The sequence below is a fragment of the Aulonocara stuartgranti genome, assembly GCF_965226115.1.
Source record: "Aulonocara stuartgranti genome assembly, chromosome: 7".
Lineage (NCBI taxonomy): Eukaryota > Metazoa > Chordata > Actinopteri > Cichliformes > Cichlidae > Aulonocara > Aulonocara stuartgranti.
Window position 1 is genome coordinate 51183782 of NC_138945.1, and position 22978 is coordinate 51206759.

Genomic DNA, 22978 nt, shown 5'->3' on the forward strand with positions numbered 1-22978 from the left:
GGTGTAAGCTGGATTTTTGATGCAAGCTACAAAAAACTAGTGCTGCTACTTACTGTTGTGGTTGGAAGACTGTTATATGTGAGTCTGAGAGAGGATTTAGGTTTTATATAAACCCAAAGGTAATATTCTGTGAAGTGCAAAGTAACTGTTGATGGTTATTCAGCTTTTTTATGCTTTTACTTGTTACTTGCGAGGCTGTATACTTTTTAGGGTGCTCACACTTGGAGTAATCCTTCTGGTTTACTGTGCAGAGATGATGACCAGTTTTAGCTGTAAGCTAAAATGTATTAAATTTAGAAAAAGCAGGTAAAATTGTTGAATCAGGAATGCAATGACAATTATGGTTTGAATTTGACTCTTAGATGTAGTAATGACGCTGTTACGGCCTCTGATCTCTAGAAGGCGTCTGGCTAAATGATGTGACTGCAAAGAACTGATTAACACAGTCGCCCTCTAGTGGTAGTCAGTGCCAACATCAGTATGCTAGTATCAGTATGCAGCTGGTCAACAGGCATTTTGGCCCAGACCAACTGCAATCCTCTCAAATTATTACAGATCACTGCAGAGAGTACTCTGCAGTGATCTGTAATAATTTAAGGTCATTTCTTAATCATTTATTTATAAACAGCTAGTAAAGTACAAAAAAGATGAGAAGTGAGAGTCCAGTTGAAACAGATATTTGAAAGAAACCGGAGATATGAATTGTGTCTGAGTTTATTAAATGCATTAAAGCAGAAGCACTTTGCCTCTAAAGCGCTGAATGTATGGAACGTTACAAGAGTTAAAAAGGCAAAAAGATCAAAAACATATTTTTAATGCGTAAAACAATGTGAATAATTCTTATAATAATGAAGTGCTACTGTAAGCAAATGTTTTTATCATGTTATATATATATATATATATATATATTGGCCAGATAGATAAATAGATGGGATAGATGAATACACAGTATATGATATGATTATGTATATGTATATGATATGATTCTTAAAACAAACCTAAAACAACTGAGCTCGTGTGGCGCAGTAGACAGAGATAGTGATGGTGACCAGGGTGACCAGAAGGATAATACGGATGATCATGTAGAGGGAATAATTCTTGTCCTCAAATTCCATTGAGCCAACCACCCACACCCCTTTCCCAAACTTGATCTGTGGGAAACAAAAGAGTGGAAATCTTGTTATTTACACAAGCGCTGCACATTTTACCAAAGGTAAAGACGGGAAGATACTGGAGTAGGGATAGAACGTAACTTTCTGCTAAATTGGGAGCTTAAGGTTTTTGAAATGAAAAAAATAAATTAAACTGGGTACTTAAAGTTCACTCTCTTGATACTTCCATATTTTTAAATTTTCAGAGGACTGCCTTCATTTATGAAGTCACGTTAGAGCGTTGTAGCTTGTTAGAACTTTCAATGAAATAAAACAGTTGGACCATGTCCTCCATAACATTGTGTCATCCGTTTGTCTTTTTGTGGCCTGACCTTTACATCCACCTGTGTGGAGTGAGCACGAGGTGGGCTGGAAGGTGTTACCAGGAACAGCTTATCATCCTGAAGGAGGCTGACCACATACTGAACCTACGAAGGCTTGAGCCTCCTTTGCTGTCATGGCTTTGGAGAATCCCCGACCCTGCAGGAGGAAGAGTGAATCCAAGGCTCTAAGGGCAGTGACTGAAGTTAATTAGACAGATAATACAATGAGCACTGAAAACCTTATCAGCAGCACTTTATGAGTAATGTGTGGGAATGGGTGTACTGTATGACAGCTATGAGCTGTTATACACCAAAAGTAAAGAAAAAGATAAATATTGTAAGCATCTATTGTAAAAAACTTTAAAATCCTCCAAAAGGTCTTTAATATTCAGTCCCCATCTTATCTTACTCACAGTACCTTATCACCTAAATAGAGAACTTCACTTTCAGACGCTGGCCTTCTTGTAGTTCCTAGGTTATTTAAAAGCAGAATGAGATGCAGAGCCTTCGGTTTTCAGGCCCTTCTCCTGTGGAACCAGCTCACCGTTTGGATTTGTTGGATTACGCTTAAAACTGTCCTGTTTGATAAAGCATATAGTTAGGGCTGAATCAGGTGACTCTGAATCCAGTCCATACTTATGCTGCAATAGGCATAGGCTGCTGGGTATTCCCATGATGCACTGAGTGTTTCTTCGTCACTCATTTTTTTTCACGCACTATATGTTTGTACACCTCTCTGGATTTTAGCCTGATTCTGCCAGAGGTTTCTTCCTGTTAAAAGAGTTTTTCTTCCCACTGTCGCCAAGTGCTCATAGAGGGTTTTCTGATGGTTGGGATTTTCTCTGTTATTTTTTCTCTATTATTTTCTATTATGACAGAAAAAACAAAATCAAAACAAATCATTGTACTAGAACTATATTAAAGCGACCTCATGGTTGTACTCACAGTAACGATAATTATGCTGTTCGCAGTGATGATCTTGTTTTGTAGATTATTGAAGCTGGGGTCAGGGTGGTAGAAAAAAGGCTTCAGCTCCTTCTCCCAGTTGTCCAGCTTAATGACTGTTTTCAAGTGCTGGTCTGCGGAGCCGTTTACTGTTGGAGACTGAAACTGGATGACTGTGGCGTTCTTCTCATGGGCAAACTGAGTATGTTGTGTAATAGAGGGACAGTAAATTGTGACAAAAGGACATAAAAAATACAAGCATGACATGTCATAAAGGAAATTACACCATAGAAAATATGCAGCAGCAATAAAAATAATAAAGCAAACTTTTCTGTTCTGATGTATGTTCTATATGTTAACGAGCCAAATGAGTAGTCACATAAATTGCATTTCTATTGTTATATGTCAGAAATTTGTAAGGTTTTGATTACTACATTTAATGCAACATTACAACATTCAATAGAAAGAGTAAGGACAAATCTAAGAAATTATGACTCTTAGAGGTGGATCAGTGCATTGACTCAGAGGAAGATGAGGAAAATGAACAGGAACCTCTGAAGATGACCAGTCACGTCCCTGGACCTTCATGATCGCAGTCTGGATTACGTCAAACCTGGTGCCAGTTACCACAATATTCCTCCCTCCACTAAAACGCACACAAACATATGTATTCACACCAAAAACACAGGAAAATGCATATTAAGGAATTGTACTCCTACCCACACAAAAATAAGAGCACAAGCACACAGAGAGAATTAAGGGAAGACAGGCAGGGTTCTTAAAATGCACGTGTGGTAATTTTAATGATTATCATTCTAGTCAGTGTTTCTAATCATGTGGCAGAATTGTGATCAAAAACAATGTCAACTTAGAAGCTTTCTTATTTCTATTTTAAAGGACATATTCAAAAGCAAAACTCAGCCTGTGTCTTATTCTCTTATTTCTGTCCATTGAGACAGTAATCTCGAAACACTGAAGTTTAGAGATTTCAGAAATATGAACTCTGAAAATAACAATGTCAGTCACTGTAGGGAGAGTGAGCAAATTTTCGATCATACCTACTCTGTAAGACTGTATGTAGGTACAGAATGCATTTAGTACTTGGTCATATTATTCGTATTAGGAGATCAATAGTCTGAATGGATGAAAATAGGACAACAACATACACATTTATCCCCTGAACTTTCATCCTGCCCTGCAGGTAAAATGAAGGCAGTAAAAATACAACATGTAACAAACAGATAGAGTGAATGTCACAAACACCATGACTGCATACTGCTGTGTTAAACTGACCAGACAAAGCTTGCTTTGGGCTGGTGATCCTGCACAGTGGGGTTTTCAACAAACCGAAAGCTAGCCGGGATGCTTTTTGTGGTTCTCTTTCCATACTTCATTACGACGTCGAGAGGGTCAGAGGGCACTTTATCCACGCGGTATTCTCCTGTCCTGCAGGTGATATTTTCTCCAAAGTGCTCCCTGCCAAGACAAGGACATAGCTCAGTACTCTCTGGCTGAAGGAGTGGGGGTGGCACAAGGTCACCGTGCAGTGGAAGCCAACATGGCAGCAGGCTGACAGCTTGTTAAAATCTGGCTTTGCTGCTTCTCTTGCTCGTTATTTTTCTGTTACCTCTGCCTAAAATGTCACCGTGAATCGGTTTTGACAGAGCACTGGTGGTCACAACAGTACAGGAAAATTGTAAGAGAAAAAACTCCCTCTTCATTGTGACACTAAAGTTTAGGTCAATTCAATTTTTTGCTTCAAGAATATACACATATATTAAAAAAAATCAATTTATGGACTTCAAAATGTGCGCAAAGCAGAATTTGCATAGAATTAAATGTCTGAATAACAAGTAGCTCTATTAACTAAAGAGGCTGAATTGAAAAAGTTTGGTCTGAATGAGAATTATTGAAAAAAAGAAATCCTTACACACTGCAGTTCACCCCTCCGATGGTAACCTGGACATCTTCCTTACTGCCAGCATTCAGAAATAGTCCAGAGATTGTAATGAGGGTTCCCCCTGCTTTAGGACCTCTATTTGGCGTCACCTCCTCAGGCATCGGGTCCTAATGAAGGGGAGAGGGTGTCACCAAATGCCACCTTAATACACACTCATATTTCAAGTACACTCTAACTACTGGCAGATGCTGGCACACACTAGAATAACACACACAGATACAGCTCCATGTCAGAAACATTGCTTCTCAGCCTGATCTAACCCGACCCACTCTTTCAGAAACATTCAGACACACAAACTCCCACAAGCACCACATCTGCCTCAATTTGCTGAGCAAACAGTTAGGAGGAGCACTCCCCTGTGGGGAAGCTTTAGCAGAGCCAGAGATATGAAAAGCCAGTTAAATAGCTACACTGTAGCCTCTTAGAGTATTAAAGTGACAAAGGGAACGGCTGCACAGCATCTGGTTAAAGAGGAATGCCTGCACATTTTGACTTACTGTACAGTAAATTACCACAGCAATGTGCATCTAGGTGCCTAATTTACTGTTACATTTAGCATGTTTGGTCAGTCTTCTTAACTGTCATGCCCTTGGTATGTTTTGATAAGAGTTTCTCTGGAGCTAATAAATGGAAAACATAAAACAGTCCATAAAACAACAAAATCAGCTGAAAGCTTTTGGATGAGTTTAATTTCTCAATAAAAAGTTGTACAACTCAACAGATGACGTGCAGCTGAGGACAGTGTATACGTGTGTGTTTGTGAGTGTGTTTGTGTGTATATGCATTTACCCTGTAGGTGAAGGAAACAGAGGAGGTTCCTCTCTTCCCTCCATTCACCTCGATCTCAACCTGTCCCCAGTCAGCTTTATCAGCAGGTCCAATCTCACACACAACTCTGATCAGAACAACAGAAAAAATAAATTAATAAATAAACAAAAATAAATGCTGGGACTTGACCTGGAAACTCAAAACTGGGTAAAGAATTATTTACTGTTTACATATTAAGGCAAGTTTCAACAGTTTTATGATGGTAATGTCCACTATACTGCTAACAAGTCATATTTTTAAAATGACTTTTTTTGTAGTGAGAAACAGAATTTTACGTTTTCTCTGAGTCGTGGCAGCGTGAGAATGAAGCTTCACATTTTTAGAACAATGTCATGGAGAACGTTCACTTTTAGTGCACTGCAGATGTCCGGCTGTAGACGTGGAACACGTGAAATTTTGAAAAATATATTTTTATGTCAAATTCTATTGTTTTTTATATAATATATTAATATAATTTTTATAGCTCCTTTGAGATAACTATGATCAAAATTGCTATGTATGCTATTTTAAAGATTTTTATCTTCCACTATTAAATATACACAGAATCACATTTGTTGGGGATATTCATGCTGAGGATCCATCAAGCACTACAACTCAGGAGTTCCTCTCTTTAAATTTATTGAACATGTTTGGGGCCCTACTCACACATACTTGGTCCTAACTTATGGTGTTATCTTTGACCATTTGCACATAAATTCATTTGTTTTCTTGTAACTCGTACTTGTTTTTTCATAACATTTTACTTAATAGGTTCTAGGTTTTGGGTTATATTTCTGGTGCTGTGTTGGTTTTCCTCCTTCTTATCAGACAGGATTTTCTCTATTAGGATGAGCAGGTTCATGTGTGGGGTTCCACAGGGTTCAGTCCAGGTCCACAGGGTTCATATTATATTATTTCCTTTCTTTGGCATCGTCCAATCTTTTACTGACATTTCTTATCATGTCTATGCAGATGACAGTCAGCTGTATGTGCCTTTTAGGTCTCATCATTTAGACAGGGTGTCCACCCTACACAACTATTGAACCTGGATTTGCCATTTAAGAGAACAAACTGGAAACACTGGAGAAGTCTGATTTTGTAATCTTTAGACCATCACTGACATAGTTAACAACTAAAACTCTTGTTTTAGTTTAGTAGATAAGGCAACAGTTAAAAAACTGCAGTCAGTTGTTTTTGTTTGTTCACATTCAGGTTCAACTGTTTAATTATTTGTTTGACTAAGCAGCTATGAGTGTAGCGTGATTTCTTCAGACAATTTCTCTGCTTCTGTCCCTGTCAGAAGACCCTCTCAATCAGCAGCCATGTGCAAGTGCTTGAGTGCCATTCAGTGGTGTAGTAGCAGCAGAAAGCAAATAAGTTCAGTACATTTATTTAAGTGCGGAACTTAAGTAAAATTTCCATGTACTTGTATTTTACTAAAGTGTTTCAATATTCTGCTGTTATACCTCACTATATTTTACATGCAAATATTATAGCTTTAATTTCAGTTTCTGTCAACTTTAATCTGCGCCTTATGTTCCTATCCAGAAAATAACTTAAATATATTCAAATGATATGCTTAAAAACCAAAACATCATTAAAAGGCTGATTGGCCCACTCTTTATTTAGACTGACCCTGGCTTGAACGGTTATAAAAAGTTTACTGAACAATCAATCTGTAACGTGACTTTTTTACATTGTTGTCTTGCACATTTGTGACAAGAAAAGGAAAAAAAGTGAATACTTCTACTACTGACATTTCCCTCTGGAAACTGTGACTGTCTCTAAATCAAACTGTGTCTGGAGACTCAGATCAATACAGTTGTAGAATGAGCTAATTAAAACCTGTAGTCAGGTTATCCTGAGCAAAAGGAAAGTATTCCTAACACAGTTAAGTATACAACATTGGTTGGGTTACATGTCCTGTGCATAGTGCACAACTGCATGTGGGCAACTTTACCTTTTGGAGACGGAGTATTTTTCTGGCTCATGAATGCAGGGCTTTCCAGCCACCGTGATGCTTTTAATGTCTCCCTGATCGATGCCGAGGTTGGAGCCGCTGATGGTGATGGAGATGCCTCCCGGCACGGGGCCGAAAAGAGGGCTGATCTGGATGTGGAGATGTAATAGGAGGGTGTTTATAGGAAGAAGGGATTGGAAATGGATTTAACCAGATTATCTGTGCAATAAGAACATACAAGAGATTTACACAGTCTGTTTAACCACTATTGAGCTGACTTAAGTATTTAATATTCAAGGCCAAGTGGAGGTATGATGTTTACTGCAACGTGTCCTTGATTATACGTGTGCTTCCTGCTATTATTATGTTATTATTATGGTATTGTTATGGTATTGGACACTGAAAGTTTAACCTGAACATGGGCACAAGTGTCTATGAATAATAAAACCATAAAGGTCAACACTGCAGACTCTCAACGTCTTCAGAAAATCTCACTGGAATCCTTTGTATAGTTGTTAAGTTGAATCTCAACAACATACAAAGTCATGGTGATTTATCTGCAGTATCTCTGTCTGTCAGGCTGCAGCCGGTTAGGTGATAGCCTCTGTCAGAATGATATAAACACAATTACTGATGGATTTTTATCAATGACAAAGAGGCACGAACAATTAGGTGAACAAACAAAGAATTGATCCGATCGACATGTGCTAAGGAACAGCGCCGCACACTCTCAAGGAGAAACACACTCCCAACTCCTCTGTGGAAGAAAAATACACGGCCAGTGAAGACCTCAGTCCAATCACCACAGTCAATGTGTTTTTACATCCAATCACAAGATTTTAAAGAAGGTACAGTTTCCATTTCAAAGGTAAACATGAAGTCATGACAGCACTGTGACGACTCACATTGGTGATCTCAGGGTCAGGACACTCTGTGTTGCTGGGGAGAGGATCGCAGAGCTTCTCATACACACACGCCAGCTTCTTGCTGCACCACACACACTTGTACTTTGGGTCGGCGTTCTTACAAAGACTACAGTCGTTCCTCTCAACGGCACAGTTGTACAGTGTGACTGTAGAGATAATAGTGAGGAAACAAAAACAATATTATGTTATTGTACATTCAAAGAGCATATTCTTGCATCCTCAATGAAAAATTGATGGACAATCTAATTTCAAGTGACTCCTGCAGTAACATACATTTATCTGAATCCTTCATGTACAAAGCTGTTAGATTGTGCAGTAATGTTTTGTAATTTTCAAGTGCAGATTAAAGGTAGCTTCCTTAAATCCAGCTGAAGCCCCACAGTGCGACTTGCCGTGTACACACAGGGCATTAAAATGAAATCTCCTCATTAATATGTGAAGACACACCGTTCACCGTGCTGTCCATCTTCTCGCCAGACTCCTTGTCCTTCACGTAGAACAGAACATTGGTCTCCGGTGACTTATCATAGAAAAACTAAGAAATTGGAAGAAAATGAATTATTAATGCAGAATCCTGTGATTAATGGCACTTAAGCTCTTCTCTGCAAACAGTGTGGGCTGCTGCTCCCCCACGCCAAGGGAAAATAAGAAAGAAAAAAGAATATATACCCAGTCTGGCAGATTTTCAGCTACAGAAATCAATGTTAGAAAAGAACATAGCTGGAGGCTAAGCACTGTTTGAGCTTCCCAATCACAAAGTTCACAATGTGGAGATGGTGTTTAACTCTCCAGCGAGGGGAGCATGTCCATTAGAGGGAGCTAGAGAATATCAAAGGGAATGTGAAAAAAGGCTAAAGGTTGACTTCTTTTATAAATGTGGAACATAAATACAGCTGTTCACAAACAGAAAGTCTTCACACAGTTTTTTTTGCTGCAGAATATATACATTCACTCTTTCAGTGTATTTCTAGGTTGTACTTTGAATACTAGGACCACAAACCAGTCACAGTGCAAAGACCTGTGTTGAGTGTGTTGCATCAAGACAAATGTCAAACGAGGGGTCATGCTCACATTGAAGCCACTGAATGTGTAGAATGGTCCCCCCTCAAACGAGACATCTTCTTCCTTTGTCATCAGCTCACTGCCAATGGTGAAATGATGACCCTGCAGAACCACACAAACAAACACAAAAATGCTGATGTGTATTCATGCTGATCATACTTTTACAGTACTGTTCTCTGATGCTCTTCTTTGTATAGAGCATGGAAACAATTGCAGTTTCTCTGATCCTACTCAAGTGTGTAAAATCAAATCAGCAACACTGAACATATACACACAACAACCAAAAGGGAAACAGCCCAGAAAGCTGTGTGATTACAAAACCTTCACACAGGGCTTACAAGTTTTGATTTTCACAGCTGTGAAAGATCAGCTGTCAAAACCTTGATTGATGAAACATGAATGGATCCCCGGGAACCTGCACCAATAAAGTCCATCAGAACTCACACATTCAAAGAAAATGATCAAGATGTATTTTGTGACAACTAAGTGAACTGTTACAGCTTATATTGCTGTCTGATAGTAAGAATTGGGATTTGTAATGTTATTCATGTGGAAAGATACTCTGCATAATCATGACAAAAACAAAAATACTGACGGTCCCCAGTGCCACCCCTTAACTTCCTTGATTTGCCTATGGTAAGTTTAAACATCCAAGGAGACGTCCGTCTTGAGTTATTGTATTCACAAGATTTTTTGAGTAATTCTGTTCACAAAGTTGGGTGTCCTCACACCTGTTCGCTACGGTTGAATGGTAAAAAGTAAGTTTTAAGCCCTCTTCCAGCAGAACACTCCAGCCTTAACCCTCTCAAGGCAGGCGTTGCCGATTTGCAACAGTTAAAAACTAACAACCTGATTACCCCACATACATATTTTATGGGTTTTTTTTTTTACTCAGAAGTACCACTGCAGGACTTGGTTGTGCATTAGCAACAAAAAGTTTAATTTGAGCCTGAGAGGGTTAAAGGGGAACTATTATCATTACTTCAAATTCCAAAATCGAACTTTACCAGAGTAGCTTTGCATGATTCACAGACAAAATAATCCTTATTTATCTTATATTGGACTTTGGTGTGGCCCCCAAAGTTCATTCACTGTCTAAAGGAGCCATTTTTGCTTCCTTTCAATCTCTTTAAGTTAACTTTTTTTTTTTTTTTTGCAACATTTAAACAGTTGGTAAGAGTGCGGTATCATCACTTACAGATCACTAACAGATGCAAGAGTAGAAAAAACTGAAACAAGTTTGGCTCATTCTTCTTTCTTTTAGCCTAAAAATGAACCTGTTGTGTTTTTCCTTTTTTCTGTCAAAGGGATATCCACAAACAGAAAGAGAGTGTTTCTTTCCCTGGAACTCAGATGCATGTTGGGGGTGGAGTGGGGCCAGTTTACCTGGTAATGTTTCAGATTTATGCCTTCAAAGCTGATTCGAGTCTTGTAGCCCACAGGGATGAGCACAGGATCTGGATTCTCGAACCGAGGACAGTTTGCGCTCTGAAACAGAATGAAAACAAATTAGATACTTTAATAATTTACATTTTAAACATGCTAACCACTTAACGGACACCCTCATCTGTGGCGACAGATAACTATATCGCTGAAACATCCGCTGACTTGGAATCTGATATCCTCCACCCTGCAACGTTTGTCATGCAAGATGGTGGCAGCTGATAGTGGGATTTGTGTATTTATTAATTTTTCAGGAGGAGTTTGGACCACTCAGGCGGTGAATCACATGTAAAGTTTAGATGTGTCCTTTAAAACTTGTGGTATAGTCGTTCTCCACATCTATCACACACATACATGACAGAAAAGAGTCCTTGACCTGTCACTGAACTCACAGCTCTAGAAAGAACTAACCTGACGGTGCTTGATGATGTGGGAAACAACCACGCTGTTGTCCGCATCGCTGCAGGTGTGGTCCTGCGTGTTCCACTGACATCCCCACTGACTGCTTACACATGACATGCACCTGAAAACACAGAAATATGGACCAACTTGGATAAGGAAATACTTTCACATGCACAATCAGGGTAGAGCATGCACACACAAAAGCACACACAAACAACATCTAAAACATGCAAACTCATAAGAGAGCGTCCGGCACAAAAATCTATGTTGCTGACAATGAAATGGATCTCTGCAACTTCACATAAGCAAAGCTCGTTCATCACACGTTCCTCTGTGTGAAAGAAATGCAGAAAAAAATGAGGGGAAAAAAACAGCCAGGATCGACTTTCTTTTTTTGATTAATGAAAAGGAAACTGAGGCAATTTCCTCGGCTTGGTAATAGAAGCAGGAGTGAAAATGCAAGAGGTGCATTCAAAACCACCATGCATCACAATTTACAAACAGAGCCTTGATCTCTCATCTGCTCATGCACGGTGATACATTTACATCAAGGTTGTCAGATGATGCTGTGTTCCATGTCACTGTGTATTTTCACTGAGTGACAGAGCAGAACTGAAAGATTAACAGCCTGACTCACGGTGTGTTTTCAGATTTCCTCACTGTGGCAGCACAGTTGTAGAACATGAATTCCCGCGTGGCCAACTCCACAGTCTCATTCACAAAGATCCTGATAGCCACGGCCACAAAGTCTGAAGATACAGTAAAACAGTGGTTAAAATGTGATACACTAGCTGTTTATGTGAATACAAGTTTTATATAAAAGATGTGAAGTATGCTTGTACATTTAAAGACAAAAAACAGAGCGATTAAATATTTTGATAAATCTCCTCAGAATCAGTTCAGTGATTATTTAACTGCCTGAACTGCATATTAGTGTATAAAAGCCAAAACTTGAGCTGTATTTAAAAAAAGTTCCATGTTTTGTTTTATAAAGGACTTTTTTTATGGGACTCACTTTGTTTTGGGCAAGATGTTTGCTGACTACTGATACAAAAAACTATAAACTGAAATAATAAAGCTTAAATTAGATTAGTGCAATTTTCTGGTGCAAATTTGTTGGACACTGTAAGTTCTTCAACAAAATGATGGAGAATTTGCCAGCTGACATTAACTTAACCTCATGTTTTTTTTCAGCCCATTTCCCACCTTGGCCAGTTAGTAATGCAGCGTTAACCATCATGGAGAAGCACAGACATTAGACCTTAAAGACGACAGAAACATGGCAGGGTAATTAAAGAGACCATACCTTGGCCCTCAGGTGTTTTCGGTATAAGCCCAGGCTGGGGCAGATCACAGGAGACCTCACCAGAGTCTGACATGATGCCGTTACTCTGGAAAGACTCAATCTTGCATTGCAGACGGTCAGAGTGTCCAATGGTAGGAAGGGAGGGAATACTGATGTTCACCTGGACAGACAAAAACATACTGACTGGAAACTGTGGCTTCTTAGCCCGTAACATCTCACTGAATTTGTATCTCTGTGTAACCAAAGTTATAATAAAGAAACTGTTTCTCTTTTTAAAGAAAGAAACTGAGAAAGAGAAAGGAGTGACATGCTGCTGATGGGAATTCATGTGTGAGTCAGACGGGCAGGAACACAGAAGAAGTAAAAAATGGGGGAATAGGAAGAGGCTCTCCATCTTCAGACAATCAGCCATGCAGGTTATAATAAGACAGTTTGGATTTTTCTGGGTGGATCAATACAGAGCTGGAAGACCTAGAGCTCGAGGTCTTTGATTCCCAGTTTATTACTCAGTCTCTGCATGTAAGTGGAGTTAGGTACTGCAGAGAAAAGAGGGACAATAAAAGAGAACAAAGGAAGTCAGAGACAGTTTGAGTGAGGAACAAACAGAGCTGTACCTTGCCGGTCTTTCTGCAGGAAAGGTTTGAAGGAGAGAAGGATACAATCTTGACACACTGCTGCTTGGGGCTCCACAACCAGCCATTCTTCTCCTCTGCCCGTCGGCACTCAGACCTCCTGGTACACCTTCAGACGAAGGATGAGAAAATCCCATCAGCCTGAGCTGCACATGCCATGAATGCTTTCACAAAAAGTCAGTTTGTAAATAACAACTCAATGCCTACGTGACTTCCAGCAGGGTCTGTGCACAAAATAAAGATTTATGTATCAAAAAGAAAAACATGCAAGGTCCTCAATGGTAACTACATTTAATATTTATAATATGACAACTTTTAACTCATATAACCTTTAAGCAAGTAATAAAAAATAATATTTTTTCCAACTTCCCAGTTGTGAGCATTTCAGGAATGAGATTAATAGAAAATTATTTTAATAAAATTATATAAATAATAAAGAAATGTAACTGTTGGTCATAAAATGAACTGTCTCAATATATACTGTTATAAATATAATAGGTCTAAAAGTGTCTGCAATAAAACACTGAACAAATATCCTGCTGTGTTTTACAGATGGAATTGCATGTGTGGGTGTTTGTGTTAGTCTGTTGTTGTGTGCATGCATTTGTAAATGCATGCAAGAATGTACTTATGTGTGTGCGTGTGTGTGTGATCCTCACCTGCCCTCCAAAACACACCAGCCACAGTAAGGGTCCCTCAGTCCCACGCATGATTGGCAGTCTTTCATTTCGAGGCACGTCTGCACTGGCACCTTGGTGATCTGGATTATTACAACGTGAAATATGATCAAAGGTGCACCTTACGGGAGACACTGGACAAAAATAACAAGTATTTAAAGTGTAGCTGTAAATGTTCCTTAGTATGTTGCAGGTGTGCAGAGTGGGAGCGAGTGGGGTCTCTCGTGTCTTCTCCCCATGTTTAATTACTTAGTTTATTCAACACAAAGCACTGAATGTTTACTGTAACCAGGGTGAAATTGTTTTCTTTTTTACATGTAAAAGCCAATCCATTAGATCTTATTTCAAGACATCAGTATTTTTCAGATAAAATCTGAATGTTTAACAGCATCAACATTAGAAACTCTTCCCCCTCTGCAGAAACAGATGTGAGTCAATATAATGAAAGCAAAACTTCTGAAATCGCAAACTTAAAAAAGCTTAATGAAACAGCGGACTAAATCATTTTGATTTTATATATCTCCGTGCATACACTGAAAAAATGGGAATTGGGAGGCTTTTGAATTTGCACAAATGAATTTAGTTAATGCTACACAAGCCTTTCATGTTTCTCTTATTTACATGATTAAATAAAGTACTATTTACTTGATTATAAACAATACTGAGACTACTCATTTTTCTTGCATTGATTTAAAGTTACTAAATGTTGTTTTTACCTGTGCCCATAAATGCCAAATCATTTTTCCATTTAGTCATTGTTTTAGGTGAAGTGTCACTTACTTGACTATTCTATTGGTTAAGCCCAAATAATACAGCAGATATCTACAAGGAGATAAGTTTGTTCAACAGAGTATGTCTTATTAAGTGATGTATTGTGAATTTTCCAACATTGTCCTAACAAAAATTAGGACCCTTTCCCCCGCTTTTTTTCTACTTTGTGTAGAACATATGTGAGCTGCTTCTCAAAACATTATGTATAAATGAGAGAAAGATTGGTACTTTAAAGAAACCATTGATGCTCTTCTGGACTGGAATATCTTTTTTCAATTAAAATGTTTTTTGTGATGGTGGAATTTTTACCTTTATGATTACAGAAGTCAAAACATCAGATGATGATAGCTTACCATCTAAACTCCCCATCTCTTGGCAAGTCTGAATTAGAGGTCTCAGCTGTATCTGCCTTTCTAGTGGATTTGCTTAAAGAGGAGATAGCTTATTATTATTAGGTACATATTCCCTGACATTCTAGAGGTCAACCTTGCACAGTGTGTGACATTAAAGGGCATAACGTATAGAAATGGAATGGTACTGGCCCAAAGGGCAGCAGGTGGATTGCCAGAATACTGAAAAACCATATCTGCATTGTACCACAGCATATTCTACATTGTCAGAGAGCTTGGTGGCTGGTACAGAGAGCACCACAGAGCTTTTGAGCTCAGCCCAGTATCCACAAGAATATACACTCTGTGAACTCCTTGATACTTATCCATTGGTTGGCCATGAGATTGGATCAGTCCACATTGTGACAATGCTATTTGGACTCATGTATGCATTAAACCTTGCCTACCCTGCGGACCTTCGCAACTTTGATGTTTTCCAGAAGGTTTTCATGGAACTGGATGGAGCTAAACTCTATAAAGTTCTTGCTTTAAAAAAACCATCTGTTTCATTGAGAAGTCAAAGACTGCACTTCTGCAATTCTTTGCAGTTTTTCATTTTGTGTTCAGTAACGTTATACTGCTTGTGTTTTTATTGCTTTCCCCTCATGTGACTGCAATGCAGGATGATTTTTCCTTTTGGTATCGTGTTGGAAGAAATTTTTACTGACGATTTTTAGCAATATGTTCTAAATCAACCTTAATGTCCTGCTTACATGTTTAAAATGAATATTAAAATTCATGTAGGTGTTTGGTATTATGTAACAATGTCATTTAAGGCTCAACTTAGTTGAAATCTTGTACAGGTAAATACTTGTACAGAAGCTGAAACTGTTGTCAAATAACACACAAGTTATATTTGTGTAAATCTGTTTATTCATAAAAGCGTGTTGCTTTTTTTCAGGTAGTCTTAATTTAGTTTACATTTTCAATTGTGTAATTAATACAAATGTTATATGTAAGAGATGACAGGATCATCTATAAGCACTTTCTTTTATTTGCTGCTAAGGTCAGTTTTTTGTGAAACATTTGCAAATATATTCTCAAACTAACTTTTTCTTTTAGTTAGTTCTGCGGGCTATCTTTAAAAATGTGTTAACAAGTTTATATGGATGCGATTTTGGACTTGTTCATGGCAGAATTGCTGCTTTCACTGCTGTTACAGTTTAATAAAGGTGTATTGTTCAGTAGCACTCAGTCTTTGCCTTTTTTGTCAATAATGATCAGTTAATATTTCAATTGAAAAAATTAAGTAGGATTTAAAGCCATAATTTGTCTTGCAAGAACATACTTGCAATGTGTTTACATTACATAATATCATTGCGTACCACTGGCAAATAAAAATAAGTTGGTGTTAAATATTAAAATATATTGACATTATGCAATACATTGATATTATGATAATAGATTAATATTAGTACATCAAACATGATTTTTTTTAAAGTAATCTGATGTAAATAAAATACTTTGATGTGACAAGCATTAATTACTTGAGGGAAAGTGGAAAATTAAGTCAGTCATACTTATTCATATTATGTGGGACCGATGTACACAATAAAATCAAGTAAATTGAAAGAACTTTTTTTTTTCAGTGTACCCACAGAATAATTTTTTGCTTTGGATCAATTTTTTTCTCTTTTAAATGAATACAGTCTTTGTGGAGCTCAGTCTTAGCACCAGCAAGTACTCTGCCTGAATTTTAATGTATAATAAGTGTTAAATATACACACACACACCCTTTTCTCTGTGGTAATGTAGAGGTGGCTCTGGCTTTGGTCAAGGAAAAGGTTCTTGTTGACCTTCTCTCCTATGTTGTTGCCAACATAGGAGTACGGCTCGTTGCCATATTCACCTGGTCTCAGGTGTACCTGGACAAAATAAACAAAAGACAAAAGGTAAGAGAAATTTGAGGTTTTAAATTCACTTGATACACCTTCCCTCAGATAAAAGTTTAAACTGAGGAAAAAAATATCCAACAAAAAAAACCACAAGAGAACTCAACCTTGAAGACCTCTCCGTTGGCGCTGCCCAAAAAGGCGATCATGTGGTCATTCTCCACAGCAACAGTTACAGCAGTCAGATGGACCGACATGGTCAACGCTGCATCTGCCTTTAAGGCAAATGCTGGCTTGCTTGCCAGAGGCGAAGGCAAATACTCTGCACCACACTTGAAGTTTCCCAATGCATCCTTCTGTAAAGGGAAAGGATAACAAGAAGGGACGATCAGACATTGCTTGCTTTTCACTCCAATAACATTAACTGTCTTTGCAGTACTGTTCGTATCCTACTTAAACTTTATAACAGAGATGGGAAATGTGCTTTGAACACTCGACTATTTTAATCTACAATCTAAAATTGGCTTTGTTTTGACTGATCATTTCTTTGATTACAATAATGAATTAAAATAATGAATAAAAATTACAAGTAAGTATTTGCTTTAGAGTTGGAAGTCTGAGACGAGAACAATAGGAAAACTCGTGTTAACGATCACTTAACAAGAAACTACTAATACATGCAAGTATCGCTGAACTTCTATCGCTGCACCATCGAGAGCATCCTGACCAACTGTATAACAGTCTGGTACGGGAACTGCTCTGCCTCGGACCGGAAGGCGTTGCAGAGGGTCGTGAAAACTGCCCAGCGCATCGCCGGAGCACCACTTCCTGCCATAAAAGACATCTACAGGAAGCGGTGTCTGAAAAGGGCTGGGAAAATCATCAAAGACCCCAGTCACCCATCACATGGACTCTTCACCCTCCTGACCTCTGGGAGGCGCCACAGGAGCCTCCGGACTAAGACCACCAGGTACCGGAACAGCTTCTTCCCCACAGCTGTCAGACTCCTGAACTCTGCCTCCTGACATCTGACCCACGTTAAACTCATGGACTGAACATACACACACCCACAATGGACAACTGTACCCTCAAACACAATAATAACATGGACTGAACCACCACTCACAACCACTAGCACTTTATATAGCCTCTGTAGAAACTATCTACACCCTCACTTATCTTAACTGCACTACTGTATAGCTCTGTGTAAATAATCATTCTGTACATTCGATAATCTTTAATCCTACAACTGTTTACAACTTGCATAGTTCCCATTTCTGTATAGCTGTATATCCCAGATTCTGTAAAGTTATTTATTTCATATTCTGTATAGTTTTTCATATTTATATCCTGTTCATATCCTGTACATAGCTTGTACTCACTACAGCCTGTACATACTTATAGTTATAGAATATTCACAACATACTTCATACCGTGTACATTATAACATACCATAATAGACCCATTTCTGTAATATACTCACATATCTATATTATTGCTAATATATATTGTAATATATCTATATCACTAAAGCACTTCTGGATGGATGCAAACTGCATTTCGTTGCCCTGTACCTGTGCATGTGCAATGACAATAAAGTTGAATTCTATTCTAAGTAAAAAATGTAAAATAACCAGTTAAGTTGGGCCATAACTAAAAAAGTCTTTGGCATATTAAAATTGTTCATGGAATACTTCAAGTATTTCTGAGTAGGTACTGATCTCGGTATTAAGCTCAGTCTCTCTAAAGTAAATACCCTACAGCTGCAGACCCTATGGTGGGAGCTGGAGATGTGAAACAGCTAAAATATCAACCAGTGGTGCAGGGTAGCAGCGGTCTTGACATGTCAGAGGCAGCAAAGGGAAAATTTTAAAACATGAATAGACCGCCAAATTTGACAAGTGTATTTAGTACATGGAGAGAGGAGAGTGATCCATATTAAAGTTCGGCCCATAACTTCAACAAAGGCGTAATTTTGGTGGTTTTGTCTTTCTACACCACAAAGGCAGGTTCTAAATCAAATAATCAATAAGTGATTGAAGTTAAATTTAAGCTTTAACTCAAGGCATTTTACCAAATCTTCGCCAAAATTTATTTGGGAATTAGAGCCCAAATACATGTCAGTGCAAATGAGATAGGCTAACATTCAGCTGAAAAAATAAATCAGAATCAAAAATAATAAAAACTTCAGGAGTAAAGAAATTAATAATCTGGTACTTTCTTAAAAAATAAGGAATGAAATGGCCAGCTCAGCAACACATAAAGACCTGAAAAAATGATTTCCATAGATAAGCAAAACAGCTTCATAATATCTAAGTCAAAAACACCCAGGTGAGGTAGACATATCATTGTCAAGACACCTCCATGAATGGGAATACAACAAGGTTCAAACTATTGGTGACACTCAATAACAAGAGGATCAGATTAAACTTTGCCAAAGAAAATCTGAAAGAACCTTTACAGCTCTCAAAAAATATTCTTAAAGTATGGAGAGGAGAGAAACAGCTCATGATCAGATTGGGCATGTATCGCTGCCACTGAAACTGGGTCACTATTGTCTGATTACTGTGACTGCTGATCGAAACAGAAACAGAAGGATGAAATGTGAAGTGCACAGGGCTATACTCTCTGCTTAGACTCAGACAAATGCTAAACAAACAAAACCAAAAAACTGTGTAACCCCTTAATTAAAGTAGAAAGTCTGCACTTTAGCCACATCTTGATTGTGTGATTTAAAATCCACTGTGGTGGTGTACAGAGACTACAAGAATTGTGTCTTTCTCCAACAAATTATGGACCTAACTATACATCTATATGGCCTGAAGCAGCTTATCTCACTCAGTTTATAGAATTACATTACAATTAATACCATGGTCAGATTACAAGTTATCCAGGGAACGAATTAAATGTTGAGATTTTATAATAAAAAGTGATAACTGCATTAAAGATTATACTAATCTGAGTTTTTCAAAACATTCTTTTAAATTAGAGTCAGCTGACAAAGAAGCACTTACAGAAATTTTTGAAGTGCATGCTGTGTAGGCTTGAGATGAGTAGGGTACGTCCACAGCAGGAACCCCAGAAATCTCCCCAGAGTCACTGTAGCATGCACTGATTATATCCATCAGCTGCTGATTGATGGAGTTCAGCGGGTACATGCAGAGAGCAGAGTCGCTTTCGTCGTCATCTGGATGAGCCACCATGAAGAGGACTTTTGTGAATGAGGTGACCGTCCCATAATTACCAGATTGAGACATGACCCGTGCCAGCTCTTTTCCTGGAAAAGTCACATATGCAGCTTGGACTTTGTTGTACCGGTTGTTTGTACCGCAGGTTAACTGGAGCTCTGTGTACGAATAGTAATGTTGGTCATTTTCACAAAGACGAGACACAAAAGTCAAGTTTTTGTTATCTGTGCCATCGAGAGTCCGAGAAAAGAGGAAATACACAAAACCATCCTCTTTGAAGGCATGTTGGAAGTCGTGTAAGTACTTGAGGACAAATGGCGCCGTCTGTACCTCTGATGCCTCAATGATGTTCTCAAACACAACCCAGTCCTGGTAGTCCTCAAGGATTCGTGTGCTGATTAGTTTTGCACTGTCCAGGCTTCCATAGCCCTTTCCAACAAGGAACACTTTGAAGGTCCGGCCATTTTTTGTGTAGTTGGACATGACGCTCACCACGTTCACATTATCCTCTATGCTAGCCACGTATGTCCGCTGTCCTTTGTTGTCATTGTAATACAACTCTTGTTCTACATTAGACAGGTTGAGGAGGGAACATATGCCTCTGTACCGACTGCCACATACTATTAGTGAACCATTGGATGGGTGGACCAGCAGAAGTTTGTTGCTGTTGGGCATGAGCACTGTGTCCTGACAGCCTGAAGCAGGAGGTGTACATGTTTTGGCATCTTTTTTTGGGCCCGTCTCAGTGCGGGCCTCCTTCTGGAGGGACGGGCTCAGCTGGAAGATATTGTTGACTGCTCCCAGGTAGATGCGACCAGTCTGTGGGTCCTGGACCACATTGTTAATCAGGGTTTCAGAGATGAATTCCACAGTGGGGATTTTTCCACTCCCCCCTTGGGCTTGAGAGACTGACAACCAGATTAGGAAGAAGAGGGTGGAGACCCAGCTTGCCATCTCTGGAAGGAACAAAAAAGAAGGTTTTACTATTAATGAAGTTAAATGGCACCTTAAATGTACATTAACTATCAAAAAATGACACATCAAAGAAGGGTTGCTGTGTGGTTAATATAACTGGACATATGTAAAGAACTGTACGTCAAAACAACCAGACATCTTTACATACAGGCCATTAGTTTGATGAACACTTAGAACACTCACATAGTGTCTGTATTTGAATCATCCACCATACCCGCTTCTGAATCAAAGCATGCTGCATATGCTGTTTTTGTTCTGTTGTACATATCTACATACTATTAAATCTGGTTCTTGTCATTCTTTTACTGAAAAGAGAGAACACGACTCAGTTAGTCAAAATATTTATAATTATTTTATTTAATCATCTTCTGGAAGAGAGAGACATGCACAGCCCAAAGCCATTTTGCAGATCTCTAGCATATAGTCCTTTACACGTCACACATAGTTTAGATAAAAACAACTACTTCTGTGTTACTTAGTTCTGCTTTTTCTGTCTGGTTTCCTGTTCTTTATTAATATGCCTCTGCAGCTCTTCCTTTATTTTTAGTCTGGCTGAGCACTTGGTTTGTGAGTCAAAGCTGGCCTTCCTTTATACAGGCCTTTATTATTAAAATACATAAAACACTATAATCAGAAAATAAGCACTAAGAACATATCCAGCATATGCTGGATACATATCCATTTCTTATTTATTTAATCATTTACTCCAACGTCTCTGCACCCTGCACAAAACCATTCTTAGTGGTTCCTTTAAACAGAAACAGGGTGGTGTATGAAAAAATTTAAGGAAAAAACATATGAATTGTACATCAAAAGGACAGAAACAGAGGGAGACAAATATGTTACTTACTGAGTCTTTGTGCAAGCTGGTAGGTGTCTGTCCGTTGTCAGGGTGAGTTAGAGTGTGGATGATGAATGTGTGAATATCTCACCACAAAACCTCAACTCACAGTGTAAAAGCATGTCTGACATCCTCTCACAAATACTAATGAAGATGATCTTACACTACTTTTTCTTCTTGGTCTGGATGAATAATATAATTTTTTAAACACAAGCTTCACTTATGAGAGATTTAAAACGTTGTGCACGCTCTATATTTTAATGCAAGAATGAGAATTGAAATATATAATTAAATAATATATAGTTAAATTGTTAATTTTTCATTGTCTCAATTTGTAACTTCAATTTCAAAGAAATTGATCGTTCAGTCCTTCTCTTTCATGCAACACATGTGCTGATTCCAGTGCTGATTATACCGAAATCATATATGATACTGAAGTGGGTAACACCAGTAAGAAGGTTCCTGGTTAGCTCAGCCCTTTTTGTGTGGCGTTTGCATGTTCTCTGCATATTTCTATTTCTTTATTTATACATCACTTTTAATTACAACAGTGGTGTAGCGACTTCCACAGTCGCTAGAGGCCGGGGATGGAGCCTGCCTATTTGCCCGACACGCTGTCAACTTTACGCAATAATGCGAGAGGTGGAATTGTTTTCTTGTTTATTAAAGTGCTTTGAGAGTTTACAGAGTAATGTGATCGGCTCCTGATTCAGACTCTTAAAACATCACAGGCTCTAATGCAACAACGGGAAACTCGTTGTGCAGCGGTCAACAAAAAACTACGGCTACCCAGCCCTCCTCTCTGTCAAAATCAAAACCAGTGAATGACAGACAGACTGACAACGCCCTCTTAATGTCACCTCTAGCACCCACGTGACTCCCGTTACGCATCACCATAGCAACCAAACAAATGAAAACCCAGTGATCAACAAAATTCAATACATTTAATTATGGCTCCTACAAGTGGTGTTGACCAAAGTGCTGTACAAACATACAAATCACACAATAAAATAACACACAATAAAATAGCAATATCAATTAACATCAATGCCAACTATCTAATAAAAAATAAATGTGTTTTGACATAAATTACCAAATTCATGCACTTGTGCTGTCTGCAGTTAGGAAATATTTCAAAATTTATTTATTTATTTATATTTTTTATGTTTATGATTTTGATTTGTTTTTGATTTGAGTTTATTGTGTTCTGTAAAGCACAAATTCTTTGAAAATAGAAGAAGCTAATTTAAAATGCTCCCTTGTCACCAGATGCCTGTCCCTGTGCAAAGTCAGTGTCTTGGTTCTTTTTCTGCGACTACTGCAGTTACACAAATCTCCCCCTGTAACTCTAGAGATGGTTGAGTATGGAGCTTTTGAGAGCTAATAAC

The 22978-nt window shown here is 38.4% G+C and overlaps 1 pseudogene across 1 annotated transcript; it reads right to left on the reverse strand.

Moving 5' to 3' along the window:
• Positions 1 to 587: 587 nt before the first annotated feature.
• Positions 588 to 21013, reverse strand: LOC309710242 (plexin-B2-like; annotated as a pseudogene). The gene is made up of 21 exons (XR_014280665.1): positions 20933 to 21013; positions 19601 to 20730; positions 16754 to 16942; positions 16488 to 16619; positions 13577 to 13677; positions 12900 to 13026; positions 12286 to 12445; positions 11617 to 11728; positions 10989 to 11100; positions 10521 to 10622; positions 9144 to 9236; positions 8520 to 8607; positions 8052 to 8218; positions 7147 to 7295; positions 5169 to 5274; positions 4350 to 4486; positions 3713 to 3895; positions 2972 to 3065; positions 2420 to 2617; positions 1484 to 1631; positions 588 to 1151 (listed from the first exon to the last, which is right to left on the reverse strand). The product of XR_014280665.1 is annotated as a plexin-B2-like (transcript).
• Between the last annotated feature and the right edge of the window lie 1965 nt (positions 21014 to 22978).